The sequence below is a fragment of the Lampetra fluviatilis genome, chromosome 21 (assembly GCF_964198595.1).
Source record: "Lampetra fluviatilis chromosome 21, kcLamFluv1.1, whole genome shotgun sequence".
Lineage (NCBI taxonomy): Eukaryota > Metazoa > Chordata > Hyperoartia > Petromyzontiformes > Petromyzontidae > Lampetra > Lampetra fluviatilis.
This window is the reverse complement of record NC_136295.1, coordinates 13,260,537-13,285,524: the sequence shown is the minus strand read 5'-3', so window position 1 is coordinate 13,285,524 and position 24,988 is coordinate 13,260,537. Positions and strand designations below refer to the sequence as shown.

The 24,988-nt window shown below is 56.7% G+C and overlaps 1 protein-coding gene across 2 annotated transcripts in view; it reads right to left on the bottom strand.

Annotated features, from left to right (window-relative positions):
* Window positions 1–20,977, bottom strand: part of LOC144938269 (thyroid hormone receptor beta-like) — a 112,871-nt gene extending 91,894 nt beyond the window's left edge. For both annotated transcript variants that reach the window (XM_078866131.1, XM_078866132.1), the window contains exon 1: window positions 20,127–20,977. The gene's annotated coding sequence lies outside the window, so the exon portion shown is untranslated. The remainder of the gene's footprint in view (window positions 1–20,126) is intronic.
* Between the last annotated feature and the right edge of the window lie 4,011 nt (window positions 20,978–24,988).

The following is a 24,988-nucleotide window of genomic DNA, read 5'->3' as shown; positions in this document are numbered from 1 at the left end:
GGGCCCCCGCCGTCACCGGACCGATCGTCGTCACAAACCTTCCGCCGAGTTTGTTTGAGATAATTATAGAATCATTCGTAGCGGTAACCGCAGAATAAATCGACAAGAACGGTAAATATTCTCCGCGGTTCTCTCTCCGTCGCCCCGCGGCACATTCCACAACACAACCGCAACCACCACAACCACAATCTACTGTCACCATCACAACTGTGACCATCATAACTGCAACTCGACCGGAATCACCACGACCTATTCACTACCACGATCACCACTACCACGATCACCACGGCCACATTTAACTGTCACCATCACAACCGTGACCTTCACAACCACAACTCAACCGGAATCACCACGACCGCACCACGACCGCACCACAAACGCGATCATCACAACCACATCACAACGGCGATGTCAGTGTGCTCGAGAGAGAGAGAGCAGGGCTGCTCCCTGTGCGGGCTGCGTAACCCTAGACGCACGCTTGATTTTAACCACTTTCACATTCCACGAGGAGAGTGCCACTAACGCGGGGTTTGGCCGTGCGGCGGTGGTCGTGGTGCTGGTGGCGGTGATTGTACTGCTTGCGGTGGTTGCAGTTGAGATGGTTGCAGCGGCGGTGTTTGCAGTTGTAGCGGCGGTGGCGGTTGTGGTTGTGGTACGAATTATCGTTCGTGTGAACATTCTTGACGCACTACTGGCTCCAGAAAAATGTATTTTTTAAAAATGGGACTGCCCGAAAAATTGCAAGGCGGAACCCTCTTGAAAGGCAGCCACGAGCATCGCCAAAGCCAAAGGGCCTTTCTGGGCGAACAAAGTAAGAGTGAGCGCAGTGCGATTGTAGCGCTGATGACAATAACGATCGCGAGCCTCCCCGCCGACACGGGCAGTTGGAGGCAGGAGGAGAGCCAAGCAGGCACGAGCCCCGACTACTCCGGGCCAAACGCACGCCGGCTAAAATGCGGCCCCCCCCTCCCCTTCCTCCTCCTCTTCTGCGGGAGACACCAGACAATGACGCCAGACAATGACACGGGAAACAAATTGGGGGAATGTTTCTCGTCGACCCCGATTCGCATAAAGCAACGGCGGCACAAAGAACAATGACTTCATTAATCCCCGATGGGCGCACGCGACGCATAATAATCCCGCGCCCATTACTCTAATTGCTGCAGGGCGACGGGGCCTCCCGGTGCCCCCATCGCTCACCCGGCTCCCCGTACGACTCGCAACGCCGACAATTGTGGTGGGGGTGAGGATGTGGTGGTGGGGGGGGGCGCCCTGCTCGGAGGGGTCACAGCTTGCGGGGGGCTGTGTGGGGAGATGGGAGGAGGGAGGGCGTCCCGTCTTGTCAAATTCCCGCACGGGGAAGTTTCAAAAGCGTCTCTCGAATAAATACCGCTCCGAGCGAGACTTGGAACGTCACCAAATTCCCCTAGATGGGAATACGCGGAGCGCTCGCGAGCGGTACACGCCGCTTCCTCCCCCCGCTCCGTGTCCACGAGCAGGCACGGCGCCGTGTTGCGCGTGCGCTCGAGGCTGACAGTGCGAAGCTTGGTTCAGATCGCCGGAGGTGTCGGGGGTCTGCGTCGGGGCTGGTGGCCAGGACCAAGCTGGGCCGCCCTTGTCTCCCCAGCGCCGATGGTTAAGCGGCAGAACCAGGTGCTCGTTTCAGGCTAAGTGGACCGGGAAGAGGCCCAGGACCGGTGCAGATATTCGTCACCGACGTTGGCCGCGAGCGGGAGTCGAACCGGGGGTTGCGCTCGCCGCCGTGCCTCCACCGCTCCCCACGCGCACGCACGGCTAACCTGGCGCGGCCGTAACGAGTAAAAGTCACCGCTTCTTTTTGAAGAGGGGGGGAGGAGGGGGTCGTTTGTTTTTGTTGGAATGTTTTCTGCCGTCTCGTGTCAGGAGTAATTTTGGACTCCACTAGGAGTGGGGATGAGGCAATGGAGGACGGATCTCTCTCTCTGTGCGCCAACTCAGTTCCCGCACTCAATAGCCGCCATTGTATCGGAAGCCGCTGCCGCTCTGCCAAATCTAGGTCAGCACCGCCTTCGAGAAACAGACGGCGTGCGGCTCGCGGTAACACGCACAGGCACTCGCGCACTCGCGCGCAGGCACACGAAGGCACACGAACGCATACACACACGAGCACGCGCGCACGAGCTCACGCGCGCACACAGGCGCACGCGTGTTCACAGGCCTCGGCACGCCCGTCAGACCTCACACAAACAACCGCTGCCTGGCAATCAATCCCTCCCCCCTCCTCCACCCATGTGAGTGAGGGAGGGAGAGAGGGAGGGAGGCATCCCATTGCGATCGGCCTCTTTGGGAAAGGAGACCTGGGACGTAAACACAGGGCAAAGTTCAAAGGCGTGCGCTGCGCGCGACACAAAGTGTAGCACGGTGCACGAGGAAGTGCGCGCTCACGCGTGCGGAGTCAACGTCGCCGCCACGAGGCCGCCAAGCGCTCCGGGGGAAGAGGCGGCGGGCAGGAGGGGTCCCCGGCCGAGGTCTCCGCATTAGCCGAGTCGAGCCCCGTTTATCGCCGCGTCCCGGATTTGGGAGTCGTTAGCGGGTTAAGCGCGAGCCACCTCGGGCCACGTTATCAGCGCCGGATCACGGCGCAGCGGCGTCTGCGGGGATCATCGCCGCCATGCCGCCACCGCTGCCCGTGGCGCCGGCAGGGACGCCGTGGAGAGAACTCCGGGGCTCAAAGTGGGCATCCCGGAAGACGCGGGGCAAGAGAAGTAGAGTCCATGGCTCGGGTAACACGACGGCCAACCCGAGCCACGACCCTCCGGACCCGTGCCCCGAGTCCTAAGCTCTAACCGCGACCGTAAACCCGAACCGCAAACCGTGACCACAAAACCATAACCACGAACCATAAATCCTCACCCTCCTAACTTATAACCTCTAACCTTAACCCACTAGCCATAACCCTAACCTAACCCTATACTCTAAATGGCTAACCCTTACCCTAATCTCGAACCCCTAACCCTACATGGAAACGTGCACGTGTCACCCCCTCTGCTGGGGCGGACATCTGCTCGGGGATCGGACACAAATCCGCGGAGACACAAATCCGCGGGGACAGGAATGGCATTGCCACGTTTCTTTCCCCACTTAAGAGAGGGCAGCCGTCATCATCGTCGTCGTCATCAGCCAGGGTCAATCCACTGCTGGATGCCGGCAGTAGCAAAAAAAATCAAAAGTCTCCCCTCCCGCTGGGATTTCTCGGCAGCAGAAAAGGCCCAGGAGGATACCCGCAGGCCAATTCATCCGAGCATCCCACAGCGCCTGGGAGATGCAACGGATTATTCACATTTGCACGCACACACGCGCACACACGCGCACACACGCGCGTGTGTCGACATTTTAAGAGAGGTGGTTTTCAGAGGTGGAAATTTGGAGTGCCTATTGCCGGCACAGAAATCTAAGTCAGACGCACACTCGCCGTGCCGTTCAGTGGCCGTTCGACACACACGTGCGTGTGTGTACGCACTATGGCCTTCATAGGTGCTCGCTAACAGGACTTGCCCCAAAATTCTGTTGAGGCTATATGGGGGATCATTGTCTTTCAAGAGCTAAGCAGATTACCCTCACTGTACGTTCCTGGTGTTGACTTTGCACACATGTACACTCTCCGGCACGTGCACACTCGCACACACACGTGCACGCTCGCACGCACACACACACACGCGCACACTCGCACACACACGTGCACACACACGTGCACACACACGTGCACACTCGCACAACACACGTGCACACTCGCACACTCGCACACACACATGCAGACGTGCACACACACACACGTGCACACACACACGCACACACACACACGCGCACACTCGCACGCACACACACACACACACACGTGCACACTCGCATGCACACACACACTCGCACACACACATACACATGCAGACGAGCACACGTACAAACTCTAATCATTGACATTTTTACCAGGTTAGGCCCACTTTCTCAGAAGAGACCTGGCCATGATCGTCCAACTTAGTGGCTTATCGTGTGGAAATTCACAGCAGCCAAATACTCTAAACGTGCGTTCCGAAATGCAGGGGGGAAACCCTTGAGTACCCGGAGAAAAATATACAGGCGTCAGGGTCGGAATCGAACCCACAACCTTCATAGGTGATCTCATAGCGATCACCACACCTTCGTCTCCACAGTGCTCATGTTTACACACCACATGAGGTCATTGTTTAAGGCCGAGTCGAACTAGTCTCACACACACCCACACCTGTACACATAAGCAAGTGCCCACACACACTCGTACGCCCACAACAGACTGCACGCTGAACGTGCGTCTGTGTGCCCACGGCTCTCCGCACACACGCACGCACGCAGAGTGTTCGTGCCAGTCAGCACACTCCGCTGCAATCCCGACCACCCAAGTTCGATTCTCGCTCACGAACAATGCCAATGGCGTATATCTGAACCAGTGTTGGGCCTTCCCCAGGTCAACTCGGCTTGCAATGAGAAGCCGGCGGGGTGTGTCAACATCAGCGCCGGGGAGACAAAGTGGGCCGGATGCGGCGCTGCCCACCCGCACACCCTCGTGTGCCACAGTGCCGGCGCGCGTGTAGCCCGTGCAGAGGCGACGTGGGCGATCTTTGCGTGCGTGGGGGTCTCGCCACCTCCCGCACGCAATGGACTTCTCCACTCTTGCCCAATCCAAGCCCCCTTTGTCTCGGGGTCTCCTAGCGACTCCATTCACCGCCGCCGGCTCACGGCGCCGCCGAGTGGTGCCGCCGCCGCTGCCTCCGCCCTGGCAAACCTCAACGGCCGTGGCCGGGCAGCCTTCCGGGCGCTAACCGGGCTCAAACCCGCCGAGCTCGCGACATCCGATTACAATCGGGCGCATCCAGGGAGGTTAAACGGAAAACGCAGCGCGTACGCGCGCACAATGTGCGCGTGCTGAACTTCTTTTGCGCCGTACGTAGCCGACCGTGCTCATGGGAGGTGCACGCAGGGCGGAGACGTCGCACCGACTCCTGAGCACGGAGGGGCCTTGGGTGGCACGTCGCGTCGCGGCCCCAACGGAAGGTGGTCGAGGCTCGCGATATGAGCGGAAGCCAAAGAGCGAAAGCGCACGAGGGAACGCTCGCCACGAAGATGGAGCAGCGGGTGGATCGCTACAGCGTGGGATTGTAAGGGGTGGACCCCGCTTGGGGAGACTTTCATCCGGCAGCGGACTAATCATGGCCAATGATGATGACGATGATGAAAGTGGTAAATAGGCATGGGCGGTCTGCGCTGCACGCTGCCGACGTGACTCAAAGTTGAAGGCCTCTCAAAAGTCATCGCTACCTCTCGCAGCCTCACGATGAAACCGCACACGAGCCGGTTTCATCGCTCCATCTCTGTGGCGGACGTCATCGAGCACCTCGCCACGTTTGGCTGCTGCTCCGTCATTTGTCTCGACCACCGGCCACCGTCTCTCTCGCACGCGTAGTTTTGTCGAGCGTCAGTACGGGGTCTTCAACTTGCGCTGGTTCTCCATTCCACGCGTTCCCTTTTTCCGTCTCTGCGTTCATGCAAGAACGCGCCTCTGACCTCCGCGTGCTTCTTTACGCGCTTTTTGCAGATTTCGTTCCGCTCTTCCCGTCATTGCGTAACGTTACAACCCGGGCACGTGGGCTAACCCCCACGTGACCTTTGCGGGAGCTCGCTCACGGGCGTCTAGTTGACATTCTCGCGTCACGAACCACGGGGGCCAAACCGCAACGTGCCCCACGCTCCTCTGCGAGCCGGCCGACACCGCGGCCACGACCTCGTGGCTTCGCGTCGGCTCCAACGCTTCCTGGCCTGCCAACCTCGCGAGGCCCGCTTCCCTTTTGGCTTCGCGCTCGCGGGTTTCAGTCACGTACGCCTTCCCTACCACCCCGCTTCAATTGTTGATTTCTCTCATCAAGAGCGAAATCGTCTCTTCATTTATCGCAGACGCTAAAATTCCTCGCCGGACGTTCTTGCGTGTCGCTGGAAGGTGCACGGAGCGCAGCAGGCGGCGTGTCACTCGTGACCGCGGCTATACTGGATGTGGTGTGCCCGGCGTGGAATTCTCTTTCAGGTCGCCGGACCCGGCTGAAATTAAGCTTCGCTCTCACGAATAACCCCTCGGAGATGACATCATCAGTTTGGGAGGAGAGGCGGTGCAGCGGTCGGCACACTGCGCTACGAGCCCGGCGACGCGAGCGCGATTCCCGGCCACGGCTGACGAACACCAGCGGCGAGTGACATCCGATACGGCCGCGGGTCCAGCTCTGGCGAAGTCGGGCCAAGCAATCCCAGTGAAATACACGGCACGTGGAGGCCTTCGTGCGGCAGTGTATTTAGAAAAAGAAAGTGCGTGCCTACATACGTGCGTACATGTGTGCGTACATATGTACGTGCGTGCGTGCGTAATGAGAACCCCGTCTCCGTGTTCTCATTGGCATGCGGGGGGGCTGCAGGAGCGATAGTTTAGCCCCCATCTGTTTGCTTGTGCGATGAGATCCAGACCACACACGCGCAGCCGTATAGATTTTACATCCATTTCATACGAAACCCATTTCCTGCTCCTCCGACGCAGCGAGTTCCTTCGTGCTTATTCAAGGTTTTCCGACCTTTGCTTTTCATTTACTCTTGCAAATGGGTTCCCGTGCAAATACCCGCGCGCTCCGTCCCATCGTTTTAATTCTCGTAAAAAACGCAAGCAATTTGTATAAATTAAATAACACTGGGCGGCGAATTCCATTACGGGCGAGATGCGCGCGCCGCTGCAAAACGCGGCAATTCTGCCTTAAATCGGCAAGACACGGTTTATCCTAATGGGCTCTCACCTGCTGAAGATCACGAGCGATGGCGACGGCGATTCGCGCGGCGATGCTGCGGCCGAAACGGAGCAACGCGGGGGTAATAACTCTCGCGTGGAGACAGAAACCGATGTTCTCGCCGATCAATCGATCGCCGTCTCTCCGGTGCTGCCAAAACATTTACCGGCCGTGTACCTTACACAGGTCCCGGCACCCGACACCCGGCTCTGTAACGCGCGTCCGTCCGCGAGCGGTGAGTGTCGGCAATGCCCGGTCACGTGCAACCCCAGTGTCAAGTGGAAACTTGCCACAACACCGGTGGCGAATGCGCTTGCTTGTCGCGACAAGAGCACGGTGGCCGGGGGTCAAGGCTAAAGTCGGAATGGCAGCCCAAGGAAGTAACGCGCCATAGGCACGTCCTCAGCGGAGATGGAACGATGAAATTAGCTCGTGCTGTGCAGGCGTGCTGTACGGTTCGCTACGGCCTGGGGAGGCCTTCATCCAGCAGCGGATTGGTCATGGCCGATGTTGATAGTAACTGAACCTGTCTTGGGCTTCCTCTAAGTCAACTCAGCCTCAACTCGATTTGTGAACATCAGCACTGGGGAAACAAAGGCGGCCGTGTGTGGTGTTTGCCACACCACCATATACACACACACAGTATGTGAATGTAAATCATTACAATGAATGAGCCTGTTTCTCATCAGATTTCAGAAGCCAAGCTGGTTCCAGTCTTGTGTGCCCTTGGATAGGAAGACTGCCTGCCAATATCAGGTGTTACAGGCTGCAGCTGCGCGGTGGCCAAGAGATGGGAGCAGCAGAGTGTGGCGCTCGAGAGACACGCACCAGACGGCGCGCGCCAGAGTCCTTTAATCACCGCTCACACAAACAGCGCGCGGATTCCACGCGGTGCCCCACACTCGCGGGCAAGACGACGAGACGAGACGGCCGTACGAGACCGGCAGGGCAGACAGAACGAACCAGACAATGCGAGCAGACAGCTCAAAACACCGAGGCAGACAACACGCCTCCTTCCCATACCTGGCTCTCCGCGTAAAAAAGTGTGCTGCTTTCATTACACATCCCATCGGCCACAACAAAGCCTGTGAATGTTTCAGCAGCTTTGATTTAATGCGAGTAAACTCTAGACCGGCTTCAACATCCAGTTTCTCATCAGCAGTCGGCTATGCGTAGGCCAGCATACATACATACAAACACACGAGACATTCGTCACTGATGTTGGCAGCGAACTCGGGTCACCAGGATCGTAGCGCAGCATGCATGCCACTACACCACACGCGCACGTACCTCCACACATGCTCACACACACACACAATGCCCAAACAGAAGCGAGACCAGGATCTCCCATAGCGCTATTAACAAACTGCCGAGGCAAGTGCTGTTAGCGAGCACCTATGAAGGCAGGCACGGCACAAGAGGGGGTTGGTGGCGTGGCCGACATCGCGCTTGCCCACCTTTGTCTCTCCACCGCTGATATTTACACACCGCACGAGTTACTCGTTTAAGGCCGAGTCAAACCGGTGGAGGCCCAGGACCGATTCGGATATCCACGACTAAGTTTGGTCACGAGCATAAATCAAACACGGGTCACCGGGTTCGTCACGCTAACCACTATGCCACCACTCCCCATACACACGCACACACGCAGCCAGGCTCGGCAGGTACGGTGCGGGCAGCTGGGGCGTGTTACCACCGCCGTGCGGCGCAGTGGGACGGAATGTCCCCATGGGCCCGCCGGCAGCAACGCCCCAGTGACCCTGCCCCGCACCCCACACACACACGCACACACGCACGCACGCACACGCACGCACGCTCACACGCTCACACGCACACGCTCACACGCACGCACGCACACGCACGCACGCACACACACGCACGCACGCACACGCACGCACACCCGTTTCTGCATCAGACATCAAACGACGGCGACGGTGAATAATGACGATGGCAAGATTAATTACGGCGCGTGTAACGATTTGATTCCGTGAGCTCACACGATCGGGCGGGCCACGAATCCGTCCCGCGTGCGCCGCTCTCGCGGCACCATCTGTCGTGCACGGCCTCTCGCTCGGCGCAGTCTCGCCCGCTCCGCTGGCGCGACGTCTGGCTCGCTTCGTCCGCTCCGACTCGCCGCCGACAAGGCCTCCTGTCTATTGCTGGTGTTACGAGCCCTGTACGCTTCCAACTGCTTGTACCGTGTGAGCGAGTTATAGATTTAACACGTGTGCGCGCGCGCGTGTGTCAATTGACACCTTAGACATCCAGATGTACCACCTCTCACGATTACCTGGGCGGAATATTTAATTAATTAAAGTTGCGCTCGTGTGTTCTGTGCGAAGAGCCGTTGGTGCCGGCTCGCTCCCACGTTTTCATTTGTGCCGTCCGTCTCATTTTGCATTGTCTTTGATCCAGCCTCGACCGTGCCGACCGCCTGCTCCGTGCTGTCCGCCCCTCGGGAGCCATCTCATTTCATCGCCCGTCTGCAACCCTGTGCTGGTGGCAGAAAGTCCACGTACGCACGGCGGGGTCGAGTTGACAGCGAGCGAGAATGCTGTCGATTTCCACACGAGGTGGTGGTCGTGTTATGGACTCCGCAGCGATGACGGGCCGAGAGTTGACCACCATCCAGGATTTAAACTCACGACCTTCCGATTGCGAGCCACTCGCTCCACCGCTGAGCCACCCAGGCGGGTCACATGGAGTGGTGAGCGATGTCTGTTCCATGCATGCACCGAGAGCGTTTAAAACAAAATATATCAACTTTATAGTAAATCAATGGAGGAATCGATTGGGATGGATCGATGAATCGTTAGGCCACACGACTGCCCCATCGGTCACCTCGGGGGCGAAGAGGCGGCCGTGCACAGCGGCCGTGAGGGCGGCGACGGTGCGTGCGTAACACAGAGTGCAGCGCCGCTCACCAAACCCCCAATTAACACCTCGCACGCAAGAATTCGGACGCTGTCAGTTATGTTGACAGCGTAAAAAGAAGAACACGTGCATTAGAGAACAAACGCAGGCAAAAGGCAACCATTGCACTGCGGCTTGGGAAGGACGATGGCCGCTGGGCGTGAGAGGTGACTGGGTGGCAGCCAGAGAGGAGAGCACGTCCTGAGAGCACATCCGCCACAGAGGTGGAGCGATGAAAATCCCATTTGTGGGCGGGTGCCGGGTAGATCGTTACATCGCAGGACAGCGAGAGGTGGCAACGGCTTGGGCAGACCTTCATCTAGCAGTGGATGGATCATGGCTGAGAATGACGACAATGACGATGTAACAGATCGATTCTAACACGGATGACATCCAATCACGTGCCCAGAACGGATTCATTAGCGACGACGCAAATGACGGCTTCGGCTCGACGGGAGAAAGAAGGCGAGCAGCATGAGGGAAGAAACGAGTAGCCAACGGGACTTGGGGGCCGTGTTGATGCGCTGGATGTGCGACCACGAGCTCGCAGGGCTGGGGCGGGAGGGCGTGGGTTAATCGCCACGTGTCTAATCAGTCCCTTCGATGATGACCAATTCATCAGCCTCCATAAGCACCGCCCCAACATCGCCTGATCTGCCACCCCCGCCATCGCCGCCACCGCTAAACCCGCCGCCGCCGCCCGCGCCTCCGCTGGCCCCATTCGTGTTTCCAGACGGCGCGCAGACGGCGCTCTTAAGACACGCGGGGATTGGGGCTCGCGTGATTTCTGACGATCCGATATTGGTGACGCGCGGGGTGCCCGCGATTGTGCGGCACTGCCGCGCGTATTCCAGTCATGCAACCACGTGTCATTCGGCACGATGGCCGACGTTTCGCTCCATCCTGCTGGGAGCTTCTTAAGGAACGGAGCACAGGTTCCCGGCACGGAGAGCAAAACGGCACGTGGAGGCACACCCCGAGCGCATGCCCAAGAGCAATAGGATGCGGGTGGGGAGATATGATAGCAAACCGCGAGTCCCACCGCAGCACCGGCTCCAAGGGGAGCTTACCTGGCCTGCGCACACCTGCATGCCCAGTCTCTCTGCACACATGCATGTCCCGGTCTGCGCACACTTGCACATTGACCCGACACAGCACCATATAACAGTGCCCTTTATTTACCCAGGAAAGCCTCGCCGAGCCTCAAGGTTCGTTTCAAGAGGGTCTTTGCGACGTCGGGATGTTTGGCTACGAATTCCTTTTACTGGCTTCGTGGAGACGCTGGAGGAGAAGCCCACCAACAATGCGAGAGCGGTAATGCTCAGAGGCGGCACAGATAGATTCAATAACGTTCTGCTCTAGTGCTGCCTCCTGGACACCCCGCACGCAGCCTGTAACGTCTGGCGTTACTCGGCAGCCTCCCAAGCAAAGTACGATGCGGGCTCCGCTCTGCCGAGTGTAAAAATTAGGCCCCTTCAGAGAGCTGCTAAGAATGACACATTCTGTACAAAGAGAGGCGCATGCTTGGAATGACGCCGAGAGACAGAACGAGGCTTGGGCACGACACCGCCGCTGGAAGGGACCACGACCGGTGGTCAAAACGAACGGCGGCGTGGCAGCCGAGTCCGTGGGCCTCCGTGTTGTCCTGCGGATCTCTACGCAGGTCTGTGGGTCGCTTTGCAAGTCTCGGTGTCGTGCGAGTCTGCGGACAGGCGGTGGGGGCGGGGCCGGCGACCGACCACCGGGCGGCGATTGCCGCGAGCCCCACAAAGCAGCGGCGGCAGCGCGCGGGCCGCCCCGCTGCCGCCCTGCTGTGGGCGAGAGCGGCTCGCCGGCCGGGCACCGGACCGTGCGCGCGGGTTACGCAAGACGGCGTCGAGCGCGGACAGATAAGAGCTCGTTATGTCATTACGACAACGGGGAAGCACGACGGCTGATAAGAGCCCCCCCCCCCACGCAAGGCCGAGCGGGGCCGGCCCGCTCCGGCGGGGAGCCTCGCCCGGCCACACGGACCCAAACTGACAGGGACATCAAAGACTACGGGGGGGGGCGGCTTGCGGTGACGCGAGTCACAATGCCCCGCACGCACCCCCCCCCTCTACCCGCAGCCAACGGCCGAGCCCCATGGCCCCCCACCGCCGCGTTCCACGACTAATTGCTCGCACGTGCGGCGCAATCAGGGCGGCTGCGGGGCGCGCAGGTGTGAGGCGGAGAGATGGCGCGCGCCCGGACGGTCACGGGAACTGCTGCCGTTGTTGTCGCTTGTGTTTGGTGTGGTGGTGGTGGTGGAGCTGGTGGTGGTGGAGGTTATCAGTGGCCAGTATTGTAGGCGGTAGTGATTTGGTGATGCTGGTGGTGGTAAGGGTGAGAGCAGCGATGATGGCTGCAGCAACGGTGTTGGCGGTGGTAATAATGATGACGATGGTGGCGTTGGTGACAGTGATGGTGACGATGACAACAGTCGTGGTGATGGTGGTGTTGGCAGTGATGAGACTTCTGATAATAATGATGGTAGTTTTGGTGGTGGAGACGATGGCAGTGTCAGTAACAGTGACGATGGTGGCAGCAACTGCAGTGATCGTGGCGATGACCGATCGCTCATGGAAATGCCCGCTGTGCAGAACGACTCTCCACACCGCAAACCACGCTCCGACCCAAATCACCGAGACCCCAACCACATCCCCAGCCCAAGGTCACGCATGCACGCACACGCGCGCACACGCACACAGGCACACGCGCTCACACGCGCGCACAAGCACACAGGCACACGCGCGCACACGTGCAAGACAAACATCGGCGCTCCCAGGAGAGATCTCCTCTCACACTCCCACGCGCAGAGACAATAAACAGCGGCCGTGTGTGCTGCGTGTTCCTCCCTACCCAGAACATTGAACAATAATAAAAATAATAACACCGTATTCTCCAGATTATAAGACACAATTTCCCCACCTCACTGCACTTTAAAGGCAAAAGTTGTGGGTGCGTCCTTTACTTTGGTGGGTACGCGCACGTGCATGTGCGTGCGCGCGATCAGATCTACGTGACTTTATTGACACGGTGCACAAGTTATTGGGTACATCGTACTACCCAGAGCGTCTTAGGATCCACAGAACACGGAAATAACTTCAGAGTCGTTAATCAATCCACTGCTGGATGAGGGCCTCCCAATGCCGTGACCACTCTTCACCACGCGGACCGGTGGGGGCCGGTCAAGCGGAGACCCAAGCCTCGTGTTGCCCACGGTCACGGAACAAACTTGCGTCCAGCGGATTTCATAGCGCAGTGTGCGGACCGCTGGGCCACCGCTCCCCACCCTTGACCCACTGTCAAAAAAAAAAAGTGATGTCCTGCTCCGAAGGGCATCGAGGTGCTGGCCATCTCCTGTGTACAGCTGTTCAGGGCAGCGGTGGAAAGTCCACATTCCTACGACGAGGGCGGGTCTCTCCACGTGACAATCACTGTTCTATTCCCCCCCACAGGGTGGTTTCTGGGTCCGAGGGGCCCGGCCTTGAGCACGCAGCACAGACACGCCGGAGATGGACATCTCAGCGCGGGCGGCCTCCTTCAGCCGCCGCTCCGGCCTGTGTTGACTCCACGTGTCCGTGTTTACCAATCAAGATGCGTGCAGGGCGTAATTAGCAATTGTGTAATTGGTGTTTGACAGGAGGATAACAGTAAACATGGAAAGTGGGGAGCGAACACACGTTTACACGCACGGAAGGTGGAACGGTGGCGCAGTGGTTAGCGCACCGTGCTATGAACCCGGCGACCCGCGCTGGATTCCCGGCCAGGGCTAACATCAGTGGCGACTGAAGCCGTCGTACCCCGACCCACCACCGTTCACCAAACGACACTGACCGGCACGGTGAAGCACGCTAAAATCCACCGTTCGTGCGCCACGCCATCCTTACTTAATAGGCGCTTGCTAACAAGCACTTGCCCAAACAGTGTTAAAGGCTACACGGGGAGTTCTCTGCTTTGCAATTACGTAGGTGTGCGAATCGGTCTACGGGACTCTGTGCGTGCCTGCGTGTGAATGTGTGCATAACTGAATAGTTTTCACATTTGAACAGCGCTGATGATGTTCGTAGCCCGAGGCCGATGCAGCTGCTACTGCAGCTGCTGCTGCTGCAGGTACCTTGATATTGAACCCATAATTTCGCGTATTCAATCACTTCACAACGCCAGCCCTGGCACACGGACCAGACAGAGAGACACGAGCAAAGAACGAGACATTCAAGTTGACTAAATGGCAAAGGGTGGAGGAGAGGTGCACACTCGAAACTGCACCGGGAGACGGCAAGAGGAGCACACGGACTCGAGGGCAATAGCGGCAGCAGGCGAGAGGCGTGTTGGAGACGTCGCAAGCAGGGACGATGGCCGAGTGTAAAGGTCGAGTGTAAAGGTGGAGTGTAAAGGTGGAGTCTGAAGGGCGAGTCTAAAGGTGGAGTGTAAAGGTGGAGTGTAAAGGTGGAGTGTAAAGGTGGAGTGTAAAGGTGGAGTGTAAAGGTGGAGTCTGAAGGTCGAGTCCAAAGGTGGAGTATAAAGGTGGAGTATAAAGGTCGAGTCTAAAGGTGGAGTCTAAAGGTGGAGTGTAAAGGTGGAGTGTAAAGATCGAGTGTAAAGATCGAGTCTGAAGGTCGAGTATAAAGGTGGAGTCTAAAGGTTGAGTCTAAAGGTGGAGTCTAAAGGTGGAGTCTAAAGGTGGAGTCTAAAGGTCGATTCTAAAGGTGGAGTCTAAAGGTGGAGTCTAAAGGTGGAGTGTGAAGGCCAAGTCTAAAGGTGTAGTCTAAAGATGGAGTCTAAAGGCCGAGTCTAAAGGTCGAGTCTGAAGGTGGAGTCTGAAGGTGGAGTGTAAAGGTGGAGTGTAAAAGTGGAGTGTAAAAGTGGAGTCTAAAGGTCGAGTCTGAAGGTCGAGTCTCAAGGTCGACGCAGTGATAGCTCGGCTCATGTGCCCGCTGCAATGGATCGTTGCAGCTCGTGAGCACGAGGGATGGCACTGGCAGAGTCCTTCATCCAGCAGTGGATGGATCATGGCTAATGATTATTACCGTACGGCATGTGTGTGTGTTGTAGTGTGTGTGTGTGTTGTAGTGTGTGTGTGTGTTGTAGTGTGTTAGGCTGGCCTGCCTACGATCCATCCTGGGTTTAACCAGGTGGATTGTGTGAGGAGCTCACAAATCCTTGAAAGATCTGGGCAAAGTCCCATCGGTGAGCTCCTCCGGCAGGCAAGGCTGCGTTGGCTGGGTCATGTAGCCCGCTTGCCCAGCCACCGCATGCCGAAACAGCTTTTGTTCGGCCGGATAGAGGGAGCTAAACGGGCGCAGCACGGGCTACAGAAGAGATGGAGTGATGTGGTACAGGAGGACGTGGAGCTGAGTGAACTTGCCGATGACTGGTACCAGCGGTGTCAAGATCGGCCTCTGTGGAGGAGGCTCGTGAAGGACGCTACTGGGCAGTTGGAGGCAGTCGCCCTCCAACAACACCGGAGGGCGGAGGAGCGACACTCACAACAACGAGCGGAGCGCCGGGTGGCTAAAGCACAGAAAGTTGGCACAGTAGGGGGCACAGGTGGTGCATCAGCCAGTCATCTCGGTCATCTCGGTCAGTCGACCCGTGGCACCTGGGTCTGCCCCGTGACCTCCTGCCAGCGGGCGTTCGACACTTCACGTGGCCTCAAGGTGCACATGGCCTGGCACAAGCATAGTGGTGACATCACCGCCACTTAGTGGCGAATGGCGGTTGTTGTTGTGTGTTGTAGTGTGTGTGTTGTATTGTGTGTGTTGTATTGTGTGTGTGTGTGTTGTAATGTGTGTGTTGTATTGTGTGTGTGTGTTGTAATGTGTGTGTTGTATTGTGTGTGTGTTGTGGTGTGTGTGTGTAGTGTGTGTGTGGTGTAGTGTGTGTTGTAGTGTGTGTTGTAATGTGTGTGTGTTGTAATGTGTGTGTGTGGTGTAGTGTGTGTATTGAGTGTGTGTGTTGTAGTGTGTGTTGTAGTGTGTGTCTCTGTTTGAACGCCTACGAAGAGTGGTAGTCCGGTGGTTAGCACGCTGCGCTACGAACCCAGCGACCCAAGTTCTAGAACTGCTCAAAGTCAACATCGTTGATAAATACCTGAATCGGTCCCGGGTCTCCCCTAGGCCAACTCAGTCTTAAAATAGTATCTGGGGCCGTGCGTAAACATCACAATTGGGGAGATAAAGGCGGCCGGGCGTGGTGCTGACCACCCACCCCCCCATGCGCCAACTGGTGGTCTGGATCACACGAGCAGTGCTGCAACGCCTCTCTCTCTCGCTCACCCCCCCCCGCACCTCCGATTAGCACGGTTAGCTACGTATGGTGCAACAGAAGTTCAACATACATACATACATGACGTCCTTCATAGGTGCTCGCCAACAGCACTTCCCCCAGTCTGGTAAAGGTGATCGGGGTTTACAACGGGGATCTCGATCTGTGTTTGTGTATGATCAGCTATGCGCACGTGTCTATAAATAGACAATGCGCACGCGCACGCGTGTATATTAATAAACGCCACGTGTGTGTGTCCGAGCGGTGGCGCAGTGGTTGGCGCACTGCACGACGAAGCCCGTGACCCGAGTTCGATTCTCGCTCATGGCCAACACCGCTGACCGACATCTCATCCCGTGGCTCATGCGGCGGCGTGTAACAGCAGCACTGGGGAGACAAAGGTGGCGGGGAGTGGATGTGGCCACACAATCCGTGCGCTGCGCTGGCCTTCGCGAGTGCTCGCTCACAGCCCCTGTCCCAGACAGTCTGGAAGATATATAACCGGGGGCTTTCTGTCTTTGCATTACCAAGACGTCAATTTAAATCTATTTTGCGTCTGCAAAGCGTTAATTCTCACAGCGGCGGGCTAATGCTGCCACAAGCATCATCATCTCAGTGTGAGCCCGTAATTGTGCTGAGTGACCGGCATGACCACAGTTCATTCATCATCATCGTTGTTGTTGTTCTTGCTGCTTGCTGCTGTGTTACCATTGTAAGGATAGACGTCTCCTAACAGAAACACACACCCGACTCTTTCAGCACGTGGCTATTGCGCTCTGCATAGAGCCATTGGCTCTGAAGAAGGACCAGGGCCCGAAACGTTGGCCCGAGTTTCTGTGTTCATGGGCAGCAAGGTGCTCTCGAAAAGCACTTGGCCCAACACGGGGGATCGTTGTCTTGTATAGCCACGGACTTCACTTCACACGCGATGATTTCCGAGCTGCTGGTAAACCCCAAGTCGTGGGGTCGCGCCAACCCCGCCCCAGCCAGAGCGAGGGGTGTCCTGGACGTGGTGTGCCGGGGGCACAGACCTCGTCTGATGGAATGAGGCCCTGATTCAAGGCGAGTGTTCATGGGACACTGCATCACGGCACATTGCCGCACGCCAGGATATTGCACACAGTCGAGTGCAATGGCACCAAGTACTGCGGCTGCACGTGCTGCACTCGGGGACTCTGCACTGGGCTGCACTAGCGTGGTCTGCACCAAAATGCGCGAGTGTAGTAAGCACACACACACACACAGACACACACTCACACAGACACACAAACACAGTAAACACACATACACTGATACACACTGACACACACAGACAAGGTAACACACTGACACACCCACACTGACACACAAACACACTGACACACAAACACACAAACACAGTAAACACACATACACTGATACACACTGACACACACAGACAAGGTAACACACTGACACACCCACACTGCCACACAAACACACAGACACACTGACACACTGACACACAAACACACTGACACACAAACACACAGACACACAAACACACAGACACACACTTACACACACTGACACAAACTGACACACACCGACACACACACACACCGACACACACACACACCGACACACACACCGACACACACACACCGACACACACACCGACACACACACACCGACACAGTAAACACACCGACACAGAGAGTCGCCCAGGGGGCCCAGCAAGCCCGCTCTGGAGTGGAGGGAACACAGCGGGCCCCAGGGCTTGCGTCAGGCCCCGCGTTACATAAGCGGCTTGTGATCAATAGCCCCGCCCCTCGCCCACCCCCCCCTCGCCCCTCCCCTCGCCCACCCCCCTCGCCCCTCCCCTCGCCCACCCCCCTCGCCAACCCCCTCCCCTCGCCCACCCCCCCTCGCCCACCCCCACGCGCACGTGACGTGCAGCAGCACAGCGGGGCGCGTGTCCTTGCGGGCGGGGGGGGGGACTGTGTCAGTGTGTGTGTGTCAGTGTGTGTCAGTGTGTGTGTGTCAGTGTGTGTGTGTCAGTGTGTGTGTTTGTGTCAGTGTGTATGTGTCAGTGTGTGTGTGTTTACTGTGTCAGTGTGTGTGACTGTGTGTGTGTCAGTATGTGTGTCAGTATGTGTGTGTGACGATGTGTGTGACAGTGTGTGACAGTGTGCCGATGTGTGTGACAGTGTGTGACAGTGTGTGAGTGTGTGACGATGTGTGAGTGAGTGAGAGAGTGCGCGCGCAGTGTCAGTGTGCTGACGACCCTCCCGTCTCCCCCCCGCGTGTGTGTGTGTCAGTATGTGTGTGTGTGTCAGTATGTGTGTGTGTGTCAGTATGTGTGTGTGTGTAAATGAGCACCTGGTGCAAGCATCGCTAGTGGGAGACAAAGACGGCCGGGCGTGGTGCAGGCCACACCACCCCTCCGTAGCGCCGTGCCAACCTTAGAGGCGATCTCTCTCACAGCCCCAAGCGCCCACGCCGCCACTGCTGCTGCTGCTGCCGGTCTCCCCACGTGTGCAGCAGCAGCAGCAGCGGCAGCAGCTTCTCTGAACTGTTCAACTCTCGCTGTCTACGCAATAGTTTGTCTGATGCTACAATACACTACTACCCTGCAGAAGTCGTCTGTACTGCAGCAGTCGTCTGTGCTGCAGCAGTCGTCTGTGCTGCAGCTGTGTGCAGCACTCAGTAGCCACTCACAGCTCGCAGTGCTGCACTTCATCAGGCTGACGATCATTCACCACCACCGACAGCCCTCACACCATTGATGCTCCTACTGCTGCAAAGGCTGTCGCTACTGTTACTGCTGCTGCTACTGCTGCTGGTGCTGCTATTGATCCTCCTGCCGCTGTGGTGATTGCTTCTGCACTCACCACCAATACTGCTGCTATTGTTACTGCAACTACTGCGGCTCACCCGAATTATATTGCCGCTGCATATACAGAACTGTACTTCCGCCGATACCACTGCCGATACCACTGCTGCTGCTGCTGTGCGTACGAGCTGCTGTGCCGATATGGGCACGATGCTGCTGGTGGCGATGATGATGATGTCGCTTCATTAATTAATGCGGCAGCGGTAATGGGGATGGAGGCGCAACGGAGACACGCGTGGAGTGCACACGCGCATGGCGGGGGCGGTCCGCACTGGTGCACCACACAGCCACTGCTTCTATTGCACAGGACACTCACACACACACAGATATACACACACAGAGATATACACACGCAGACACACATACACTGCTTCTATTGCACAGGACATTTACACACACACAGACACACTGACACTGCTTCTATTGAACAGGACACTCACACACACAGATATAGACACACAGATATACACACACACAGACACTGCTTCTATTGCACAGGGCACTCACACACAGACACTGCTTCTATTGCACAGGACACACAGACACTCACACACAGACAGACACACCAGACACTGCTTCTATTGCACATGTGCCGACCCCCCGGTTGTGCTGCAAGTGCCGCCACCATGAACACGTGCGCACACAGACACACACAGACACACACACTGACACACACACTGACACACACACTGACACACACAGACACACACACACTGACAAACTGACACACAGACACACACACACTGACACACACACTGACACACACAGACGCACACAGGGGTGAACCACGTGCTGCACCGCTGTGCTGTGTCCACGCACGCACGTGACCCCGTGCATCTCACACACAGACACACACACACACTGACACACACACACACACTGACACACACACACAGACGCAAGGCTCCGTGTCACCCATGACACGAGGCTGTGCGGACAACACACACAACCCACGTCGCACAACATCCACATGCACGTGTTACACACACACACTGCGCCGTGTCGCACACAGGCACGCACGTGTTACACACACACACACACTGCGCCGTGTAGCACACAGGCACACACGTGTACACGTGTTACACACACTGCGCCGTGTCGCACACAGGCACGCACGTGTTACACACACCCCCCAATACACAACCCTGTGTAGTGCACCACGTAAACACGTGGTGCACTACGCACGCACGCGCCCAACTCCGCACAGCAGCAGCAGCAGGATCGCCAAGTGCACTACTCACGCTTCCGGGAGGTGGAAGACGAGAGAGGTGGTGGTGGTGGTGACGACCAGAACGAGGTTGGCGATCGGGAGACGAGGCGGCGACTACAGTGCAGTCCCCACGCCTGCGCCTCTGGTCTCGGGGGTCTGGGCTGCGGCCAAGGGGACCCGGAGAAGCGTCCCCGTCTTCACTATGCGACTCCCTCCTCCTCCTCCTCGTCTCCCTCCGTGTTTGCCTCTCCCCGTGGCTCCCTCCTCGTCGACCGCGCTCCACGCGTGGCGGGGATGGAGATGCGAGCGGAGACAATGAATGACTGCAGGCAGTCTGGAGCCTGCTGGAACGAGGCTGCGGCCACGCGGGAAGGGGGGGGGGTGTGGAAGGAAGAGGACGCGGCTGTGGGAATGAAACGTGCAGCAGCAGGCAACGCAGCAGGCACGCAGCAGACACGCAGCAGTCGGCTCCAGCTGCAGATGATGTCTGGGATGTAGCTGGAGATAGAGCCTGGAGTCGCGGCGATTGCCGGAGCCCACAGAGTCGTACAGCCAGGCACGGGGCTAGCAGTAGACAGAACCTGGAGCAGCTGCGGTGGAAGGTGGCGAGAGAGAGAAGCGCGCCTTGAAGCCTGTGAGCTTCGGTGCTGCGTGGTTAGAGACGCGGCTTTGCTAGGCGCTGGTGCTATGGCTGTGGCTGCGGCTAAAGCTGGAGCCTGGAGTCGTGACTGCGCTGGAGCCTGGAGCGGTGTCTGCGCTGGAGCCTGGAGCCGTGACTGGCGCTGGAGCCCCGATCGGCGAGTGGATTTCTGGAGCTCGGAGCCGGAGCTGGAGCCGCCGACTCCTTCACCTTGGCCGCGCTCAGCTTCATTCGCCCCGCCGCGCGCGCACTGCGCATGCGCACGCACCCGCCCTCACGCCCCCCGCGACACCGAGCCCCGCCCCTCGCGGCCGCAAGCTATATTTCCCAGCGCGGATAAGCAACGCCGATGTATTTGTTAGTCTACATGGGCATCGGAAAGCTGGCGTTGCATTGGCTACCGCGTACACGAACTTGGATTGGATTTCACAGTACCGATAAGCACGGCTAAGTCGGTGATGTTGCATTTCTTAATGCAGTTTAACATAGCGCGTTGTATTTCCCAACACGGATAAGCAAGTTCCAGTTGGGAAAAACGTCGGGTATTAAATTGTCTACAACTATCAAGAGTAAGGTGTTTTATTTCCCACTGCAGATGAGAACACAGAGTCGCGTGTATATCTCCCAATGTGGATAAGCAATGCCTTTATATTTCCAAGCCTGCATAAACATTCCATTTGTATTTAGTAACGCAGATAAGCATGCTTTTTGCGTTTCTAAGGATTTGGAATGCATTTCCCAACACGGATAAGCGTTGCTATTGTATTTCCCAGCGCGGATACGAACTGTGTTTACAATGTTCGAGCTTGGGTAAAGAAAGCCAATGGGCCGCGGGTGTCGCGTGACCATACTTCACCACGCTGGTCAGTGCGGGTTGGAGCAGGCGGGAACGCATGGACGCGACGCGGGAGCATACAAGTGCAGTACAACATCGGACTTTTCCGCACTGCCCTCTGCCGCCCACAGAGCAGCCCTGCACATTCACGTGGTGAGACCAATTAGACGAATTAGCCAGGGTCATCTTAACCCATCACTTGTAATTTAACTAAGCTAGGCAGTTCATCGCCGTTAACTGTATGAGCGCTGTGGTGTCCGCAGATGAAAGTGCAGCAACATCTTTAGTTGAACTGCACCCTGCTTCGATGTCTGCTATGCTCCCCGCTTGCAACGGCCTACGCTGCCGTGGAATGGTGAAGTATGGTCAAACAAGCCCAGTGGGGAGGCCCTCCTCATCCAGCAGCGGATAGAGCATCGTGTGAAGAAGTCGAAGGGACAACGCTGTCTAAAGTATGACCGCCTCGTGATCGTGACCCTCTGTCGTATGAATAATCAAGGTGTGGGTGGATGGGTGGCCCCTCAACCCCATTGGAGGTGGAGCCTCACCTGAGTAACCCCTCCACCCTTCCCCTGGTCACTTTGTCCTGCAATCACCAATCACTGAACATCTCAACACAACCATCATCTCTGGCAGCAGCGGCGATAAACATCTGGCAGCTAACCAGCATCGGGTCAAGCAAACTGGACCCTGCTGCTGCTGCTGATGATGCTGCTGCTGATGATGCTGATGATGATGCTGATGCTGCTGCTGATGATGCTGCTGATGACGATTATGCTGCTGCTGATGATGATGCTGCTGCTGATGATGATGCTGCTGATGATGCTGCTGATGCTGCTGCTGATGATGCTGCTGCTGAAGCTGCTGAAGCTGCTGATGACGATGATGCTGCTGATGATGCTGCTGATGATGATGATGCTGCTGATGATGCTGCTGATGAGACACTGAAAGTCAAAACGGCTCCAGACCTCTCTCGTAATAAACCGATGCCGCTGATGAGATGCACCCCCAGGATTCAGTGTGTGGCTGATGGGACGTGTCCACAGAATGCGTGCTGACTCTGTGAATGTAGAGGGGCAACTATGGGATGGGGTGGGGGGAGGCGTCTGCTGATCTATCTGCTTACTGAGACCCACAGACGCGTTCCCTCTACGAGCACTCGGGCTCGTAAAGCCACAAACGCAGCCACGACTCCACGTGTGCTGCTGCTGCAGCGTCCTTCTCCCCCTGCGCCCTTCAAGGCAGGCAGCAGGGGGGGTCTTCGGGATAGGGGGTCTGGGCTATACCCTAGGGCAGGGGTCGGCAACCTGCGGCTCCGGAGCCGCATGCGGCTCTTTTGAACCTTGACCGCGGCTCCGGGGCGGATGCTAGCGAGGGGAGGAGGCGCACTGTGACACCTGCTCTGACGTTGCCGCTGCTGACAGTTCGCCGCTCCGCTCCACACTGCCCGCCCGGTGACAGGCAATAACGTTGCCGTTGCTTTGTCACATGTTTGGAAGAAGTAAAAAGCTTCCTGGGCAGCAAAGAGCTCACCTTTGCTGAGCTGGAACAGCCAGAGTGGCTGGAAAAATTACATTTTATGGTAGACATGACAGCACATCTAAACACGCTAAATACAACCCTTCAGGGGAAAGGAGGCACAGCCCTGCACATGCTGGAGGAGGTTTTGGCATTCGAGCACAAGTTGACAGTGTTTGTCAAAGATTTACAGAGAGGTACACTGTCTCACTTTCCCTCTTTGAGAGAGTTCAAACAAAGTCATGATACGATAAATTTGGAATATTTCAAGTCTGCAATCACCACAATGCAAAGTTCGTTTGGGAAACGATTCTGTGAGTTCAGAGAGGAAAAAACGACATTATCCTTCCCTGTCACTCCCCTGGCGATCGATCCATCCCTATTGAATATGACTGCATTTGCAGGTGTAAGTCAACCTGATCTTGAGATGGAACTGGCCGATATAGCCGACAAAGATATATGGGTGTCCAAGTTCAAATGCTTGACCGCTACTCTTGAGGATGTTTCCCGTCAGAAGGCCATTCTGGCTCAGAATCATAAATGGAGTGATATTGAAAACCTTCCCAAACAGGACAAACTTGTATTCGAAACATGGAATGCCATCCCCAACACTTATATAAACATGAAAAAGTATGCATTTGGAGTCCTGTCGATCTTCGGCTCCACATATGTATGTGAGCAGGTCTTCTCCAACATGAACTATATTAAAAACAAACATCGATCACGCCTCACAGATGACAGCTTGCAAGCCTGTGTGAAAATGAAGGTGACGTCTTACAGCCCTGATGTGCAGACACTGTGCACTGAGGTTCAGGAGCAAAAATCCCATTAACCAGGTAATTTAGCTATTAATTTGCAAAAATATATTTTACATTGTTAAGTGAAAAAGTCCTTTTTTTATTCAGATTGACAGCTGACTGCACGATCTTGTATATAGCAATAAGGTAAGAAACAATATATGCAGTGTTATATTTGTTTTAAATGTTGCAATGGTTTTGCGGCTCCCAGTTTATTTTTTCCTTCGGAAACGGGTCCAAGTGGCTCTTTATGTCTTAAAGGTTGCAGACCCCTGCCCTAGGGGGTCGGGACTCCCACGTCGGCACGGCGAACTGGGGCAGGGGTAGGCTGGGACGCAGCCACGGCGATTCGGAAGTTGGGGATGTCCCCACGGGATCATTTCAACCGGAGGATTCGCCTGGGGGTGAGGTGGCTGTCGCTGCTGTTGTTGTTGGAGGGTTATAGGAGTCCCCGAACAATGTTCTGTGAATAAGCCCGAGAGGTGCGCTATTGGCGATGGGGTCGCGGTGGTTCGCGGGCAGATTGCAGATTGGAGCCGGGAAGTTCCCTCCCCGACTTGTTGGCGGATCAGAGGAGGGGTACGACTCTCTCTGTATGTGATGGTTCTCTCTCTCTCTGTGTGTGTGATGGGTCACTGTGTGTGTGTGTGATGGGTCTCTCTCTGTGTGTGTGTGATGGGTCTCTGTGTGTGTGTGTGATGGGTCTCTCTCTCTCTCTCTGTGTGTGTGATGGGTCTGTGTGTGTGTGTGTGATGGGTCTCTGTGTGTGTGTGTGATGGGTCTCTGTGTGTGTGTGTGATGGGTCTCTGTGTGTGTGTGTGATGGGTCTCTCTCTGTGTGTGTGTGATGGGTCTCTGTGTGTGTGTGATGGGTCTCTCTCTCTCTCTCTGTGTGTGTGATGGGTCTGTGTGTGTGTGTGTGATGGGTCTCTCTCTCTCTCTCTGTGTGTGTGATGGGTCTCTGTGTGTGTGTGTGATGGGTCTCTCTCTCTCTGTGTGTGTGATGGGTCTCTGTGTGTGTGTGATGGGTCTCTCTCTCTCTCTCTGTGTGTGTGATGGGTCTCTGTGTGTGTGTGTGATGGGTCTCTCTCTCTCTGTGTGTGT